Source organism: Cydia amplana, chromosome Z (assembly GCF_948474715.1).
Source record: "Cydia amplana chromosome Z, ilCydAmpl1.1, whole genome shotgun sequence".
Taxonomy (NCBI): domain Eukaryota; kingdom Metazoa; phylum Arthropoda; class Insecta; order Lepidoptera; family Tortricidae; genus Cydia; species Cydia amplana.
The window spans coordinates 5,834,678-5,842,049 of record NC_086096.1 but is presented as its reverse complement, the minus strand read 5'-3'; positions in this window follow the sequence as shown (position 1 = coordinate 5,842,049).

Genomic DNA, 7,372 nt, shown 5'->3' with positions numbered 1-7,372 from the left:
AGCATGAGTGTATGGAATCTTTAGGTTGCGTTCCCACTATATGACGTATAGTCGTGCGTCGTGGCCTGTATTATATCGTCAGATGACAAGCAAAACTCACTAATTACTAAAAAAATATGTAAACAAAAATTAACCTTCTTTTAGTACTAATATGGTTCACTATGGCTATGAACTTGTGGTGGTAATTAGTGAGTTTTGCTTGTCACCTGAAGATATTTAAATGGAGGTGTTCACATATAGAACGCTAGTCGTCCTGTCGTGGTTCGTAGGACGGTACGATTACTGTCGTTACAACTTAGTGGGAAGGCGGCCTTACAAGGGCTCGCTACATTTTATTGTATTTGGACAGCTTTAAGTCGGTATTATTTGTAGCTGAGTTATATTAAGCGCGAGATGATAGCATTTTACTGTTTTATAGCGGATTGTATTAATATAATCGTTTGGGCTCACATCACTGGTGGTAATCTTTACTGCTTTTTCTAGTCTACCTCATTTGCCCGAACCCAGACCCATCGAACACAAATGACGGGTCACAGACCGTATAAGCGACATAAGCTGTATTTTTTTTTGTATTAAAATTAGTGTCATATTTTATTTACTTTTAGGAACAATATTTGGAGGTAGATATTCAATATTGACTAAAAATTCAACTGATTTTATTGTTTATATTCAAATTATCGCATTCGACTCATATATTATGTGATGAATAGAATCCTTAAATATGTACATGGTTCTGTGAAGCGTCATTTAGTTCGACGGTCAAGTGGTGATCCACTGTCCACAAAATCTTGACTTCTCAACTCTATAATATAAACCCATCCTGCGGCGCTTAGCATAAGAGAAGTAACTCATTTTGAAATCTCTTTTAATTGTAGAACATATCGTACAAGTACAAAGTATACTATTGAATGACATTTCAGAATGAGTTACTGTTACCGCTCTAATGGTATCGTCTAGGTGTGTTGGTATCGTCTTGGGTCGTCCCATTCGTTTTTCGTAAAGTTCTTAAATTAGTCCTATTCTGCTTTCGTCACCCATTCTACATTCGTCACAATCGTCGGTGGCTTTCAATATAGAATGCGTGACGAAAGCAGAATAGGACTAATTTAAGAACTTGACGAAAAACAAATGGGACTACCCAAGACGATACCGGTGTGTTCATATTCTGTCAACATAATGTTTTAGAATAGGATTGTTGGTTGCATGGGTGTGTTCGATGAGGAAGCATTCCTGTTTATAATGTCATTGTCAGTCTATAGTGGCCTTCACAGGTTGTCCCGTTACTGACTGTGATACATATAATCACAGTAAAAAGAAAATGGCCGCCAAACTAACATATTTACGTCATTTTCTTCTCACTGCGCTTACTCAAGATATACACGAATCCTTAGCATGTTTAAAAACTAAAACAAAATCTCAAATTAACAACTATTTATACAGAAGTGAACTTTAAAACAAATCACTTTTCTCCTTTCTGTTCTAAAATACGATTATCGCAGCAATTTCATACGCGCCTCGAGAATACGGATATAATGAATAAAAGTAAAGTAAAACAGAGGTGGGCAACAGTAACTTTTTTTTTATTCTTAGCAAATGCAAAGACATATTATTATAGAGCAATCGATAACTTAATTAATCTTTAATGTCGAATTGAAAACGCATATGAAAAAGCCTTCTAATTTTCAAGTAAAAAAAACTTAAGAAAAATAACGTTTAGTGTATGTAGTTGTTGGAAAATCCCATCAGTGGAACAGTATGCGTTCACTTAAGAGCCCATCAACGTGCACACTAGCGCCACTGTTAAATAATCGTGATTATTTCAATTTAACGAAAGATATTTAAAAAAGGGGGCCGATACGTACTGTACCTTGTATTAAAGTACCTTTTGAATACATCAAACTAGTTTCTATGTTGCTAGATTCGTCAATCTATAAACTCAAAACAAAAACGGCCGTTTTAACTTTGGACGCATAGATTGACGAATCCAGCAACATAGAAACTAGTTTGATGTTTCAAAAGTTACTTTAATACAAGATACAGTACGTAGCGGTTCCCTTTTTTTAAATATCTTTCGTTAAATTGAAATAATCACGATTATTTAACAGTGGCGCTAGTGTGCACGTTGATGGGCTCTAAGTTTTTTTTCTCAAGTTTGTTTTGTTACGTTAACTCTTTTTTATACAACAGGCCGCTTCGTTCCGAATTAAAATTATGTCCACCACAACGGCATTAATAAAAAAATAAAACAAAAAATAAATTATCTCAATGTCTACAAAATGTACAAGTTATGCATTATGTACGAAATCTACGTGCTTACAAAATCTTACGCGTAGGTATAATAGATCGTATAAAGAGGGCTGCCTCTGTGGCCGCGTATAAACCTACCATACCGTGACATTGCAATCTCATGATTGTGAAATATAAAGTAGCGACCCATTCAAGAAAGAATTGGCTAAATGCACTTTTTCAAAGATTCAAAGATTTATTTGTTCAATATAGGCATAGAGAAATATAGTAAGACAAGAGTGCTTACTCCATACATCAGTTCAGACTATTAATTTCAGTGTCTACATCTAGCATCGAGTAGCAGAACTATCAGTACTGCTACTTGACAATAGATGTAGCACCGACCGGAAAGTCTTATCTCAACAGCATCAAACTTTCCGGTCGGTGCTACATCCATTGTCAAGTAGCAGTACTGATAGTTCAGCTACTCGATGCTAGATGCTAATAGTCTTTTTGGTACTAAAACTGATGTATGGAGTGAGCACTCTATGTATTTTTTTCTCTATGACATAGGTAAGAACTGTTTGCTGACTGAACGATTTGCTAATATGGAATTTATATGAAATCATGTGTAGTGACGTCACGGTCAACTCACCTACTTTTTATAATTCAATCCGATTAATTAAATTTTGTTTAAAAATAACTGCCATTTATGTTTTTCTAATAATTATCTGGTTTTATTTCGCGCACAGTTTGAAATAATTTATTTCAAGTAGAGGAATGTAGGTACCTACCCAATTGTGTAAGTATTAATTTAGTCCTAGTATGAAGGATACGTATATAATGTGAGCATTCGACGTAACAAAACCAATTTCAAAAGTACACGGTACGGCAGATGCCTACGCGGCCGAATACATATTCCAAATGTTTTATAAGATTATTATTTAGAATAAGTATTAAAAATACGTGCTTTGCTAAATTAATTTTGATCTCTCACCTCAGCTTACTCTAACTGGGTCCTAAATTAAAAAATAAATCTTTATAGACTATAAAACATGTAAACCGTAATGTTAAAAGTTTGTGTCTATCCTTATAGAATCGTCTTAAAAATGAGTGTAGGTACGAGTACTTTTTTATATAAGAATCGATTACTAGCTTGGTTTTTTTATACACTAAAATGAAATTATTGCTAGAAACGTACGAGTATACTGTATTTTCTCAAAACTTAAACTTTTAACATTGGCGTTGTTTACACGCAGTATGATAGAATATAGACTGAACGTAACTAATAGAAGCTTACGAGGACAATTTGTCATTTCAACAATTTAAAATGCACAGAACTCGAGCAGGAGCGTGTTTCACTAATTATTATATATTCGTCGATTGATGTCACCATAATATACCAAAAGTATTTATAGAACGCAATACGATTTATGCGGGCGAGGTAAACATGTGATGTTTACACATATGCATCCTATGCTTGCCTCGCTTTAAAACGGTAAGTTAGAAAAAAGTTTTAGGTGAATATCCCATAACCCTTTCAACGCCGCGCGTTTTATACGCCGGAGTGCATGAAGATTAGGGTTAAAAAATACCATTATTGGAACTAGGATATCTCTGGGACGTTTACTCTCTACAACTGAACAATTCGTTTGCAACATAATTTATTGAGGTAAAGTAGGTAATCAATATATCCCCACCCTCCGTTAAACCCACAGACAAGACATCCTCTAGACTGAGCATAGTAACGCAACCCCCTCTGCCACAAATATACGGTAGTTTTACTCCATCTTCGAGTCTTTGTGTGACGTCCGTGTCTTTGAACGGACCAATCACGGCACGGAACTCGCTCACCTTGTCCCCCGCACCCCAGTATTTTTGGCAGCATCGGTTTCATGAAATAATTGCTCTAAACTCCGTCTAGAGGATTCCTAGTCTATGGTTAAACCTAATGGCAAACTATTCTTCTACACGACCCTCCTAACAAAATTTGCTCTAGAGTATAGTTCCTTTTTAATATCTCGAAGTAAAATAAAAAGAAAATCTTTATTAAATTTAAATACATTGAGACACTACTATCAATATTTGCTTTGAAAGCAATAGCACCACACCGATAACACCGACTAGGCGGCTTCCCCGCGTCACCCAATTCATTCCATATAAATATATAAAAAAGGTTGTTTTATAATTACAATTGGAAGACAAAGTAAAATGATGACTAATTCGTAATTACGGGGGTAAAAATTATTATTATTATCCCCTAATATTTTTACCAATTTAAATATGTAGGTACATTATAAAAACAAGTTTAACCATCATAAATATCATAATTTCTCTTCAATACCCCCTGCTTACAAATACACAATGTAGCTGCAATCACCATCACTATCATATTTATTCTCACCCAATACCTTATCGAATGTCTAGATTTATGATTTTTGTTTATTTATGTTCAATAGTAATTTCATACTAAATAAACACCCAGTTTAATACGAAAAACCTTTTAAAGGAATTCTAAAACGTTATGTACACGACTATATCTTATATATCTTTATCCACTGGACGTTAAAACGATCCATTGATATTGCCTTCTCCGTAAAATGTGTGTATAATTCTGCGGTCTACGCAATCCTCATTCATTTTTCTACATATATTGGCTCTCTCTAGCTTCGATGATATATGTTTATATTACAATTTCGCGAACGTCTTTCTACAATACATAAATGGTCTCAAGTGTCTCAACTCTCAGTCCATTGACTATGCAACTAAAAATAGATTTATTTTATTTTTAATTAAAATAAACTGTCATCATTTATTTAAGTTATACGCATTGTGTACGCATCAAGACCTTTCTAATTAGCCTAAAGTCTACATATATGTTTGTGGATTACCTTCAAGAAGTTCTTTTGGCTACCTTCCGACTGCATCATCAGAGGGCCTACCGCGAACCACGATCGACGTGTTGCCTCTCTGTTGCACTTGTAAATTCGTATGTAAGTGTGACAGGGAGGCAACACGTCGAACTTGGTTCGCGGTAGGCCCTCAGATCAGCTTCAAGTAAGCGTATTATTGCATTGTCATCGGAATCATGTAAGTAAGCCAATTTTGAATCAAACAGACAACGAGAAGGGGTCCATTTTAAAATACAAGATATAAAAGCAAACATATAGTTACACGGAGTGAAGCTAAATAAAAGTGCGTAACTTCTTTTAAATTTAGTTTTTATGTAGCTGCCTATGAGATCAATTTTTCATATATATTTTTAAGTTTTCCTTAAGCCATCTATCCCAATGCTCAACTATATAATACACTAACAAATACTAGGTAAGGTAAACTTACGAGTGCTCGACACGCTAGTGCCCAATAGATGACACCCTGCGGTCACCTCTATTGACAATGACTTAAGTTTCAAGATGACATGTACTGGGACCGCGTCGAGCACCAGTACGTTTACCTTATAGTTACTCTACAAACACGACGGGCTGGTCAAAATATAAATCCGCAAATTTCATAAACGCAATATTACGAGTAGTCACGTCACCAAAGCAAAAATGTTCTGCGACGTTGTTGATTTTTACCACAACACAAGGAAGACTCACTTTATATAAATGTAATACTTGCAAATGTTGTGTCAGATACAGTCGCCATCAGATATATCGGAGCGGCCGAGGCGCTCACAAATATCTGAACACGCCTCTACTGTCAAGGCGCTAGAGTGCGTGTTCACATGTTTTTGAGCACCTTGGCCGCTCCAATATATCTGATGGCGGCTATACAAGTTTCGAGTTTGAAAACGCTCCTGCATCGAATAAAGTGCGAGACTACGAGAGTGAAGGGAGCGTCGACAGGGGATCAAAGTTATAGCGTTCCAATACATTCGTCCCTTTTTAACACGCGTTGTTTCTGACATGTGTAAGAAAAACAAATGCACTAGAAACGCAAACGGGCTTTTCCTAAAATAAATATCGAAAACCCGATTCTTTCAAATCTGGACGTTCTTGGGCTCATTCTACTCAGAATCGACAGCACTCTCCATCCTAACATTAAAAAAAAATGTCTCAAAATTTTGTATGAAAATTGTACATTCTACTACGTCACGTTAGATACAAGTGAAAAATTTTCTCATACTAAAAACGTGACGTAATGGAATGGACATTTTGGGACATCTTTTTTTAATGTTAGGATGGAGAGTGCTGTCGATTCTGAGTAGAATGAGCCCAAGAACGTCCAGATTTGAAAGAATCGGGTTTTCGATATTTATTTTAGAAAAAGCCCAACATTGAAAGCTGTCTTTCTTTGCGCCAACGTTGTAAATAAGGGTTTTATTTTAAAAGCCGACTACTTTTTAGCTAGTACTATGAGAGATCATTAATGACTTCACAAAACACGAACAATAGCATTTGAACAACTTTTCGGATCGTCCAATACATATTATCTCATGAGTTGTAACTTAGTCGGTAGAGTATTAAAGAGATCAAACGTGTACCTATTTTTTTCTAATTGTTTTTTAAAGCCAACAATTCGTGACGCTCCGTTCACCCTGGCATAACGCAGCAATAGATTTGGTATAGAATATTTGAAATGAAACGCATTACGAGTCGTAATTTTCGCTTGCTTATATGAACTTAACATTGTATTCTGAGTACAATCTTTGCCCATAGGCTACACTTTACTCGCGAATAAGTAGCGGTACTTAATAATTATTAATCACTCGAAAGCGAAAATTACCAATCGTGGTAACAAACACGGATACAGCACGGTCACTCACATAACGCGCCGACTCGACGTAGTTACTAAAATGGGACATTATCTATGAAAAGGGATCTTATTGTCGATGGCGCTTACGCCGCACAGCATTGTATTTATATCGAGCATCGTTAATAATGCAGTAGGCGCCATCGACAATAAGGCAATAAGGTCCCTTTTCATAGATAACGTCACAAATCATTTGTGATAGTAAGTTTTCTTACTACTGTAAGTATACTTTGCAATCCCTTAATTACATTAGCGACTCGACACGTTATATGGGTTCCTACTTATTAGATACACTCGGAAACAACACGCTATCTGCGAAGTCAAATATCACAGGAAAATAAAAAAAGAAGCATTTTTACAAAGATTACGATAAAAACTCATAAAACAGGGA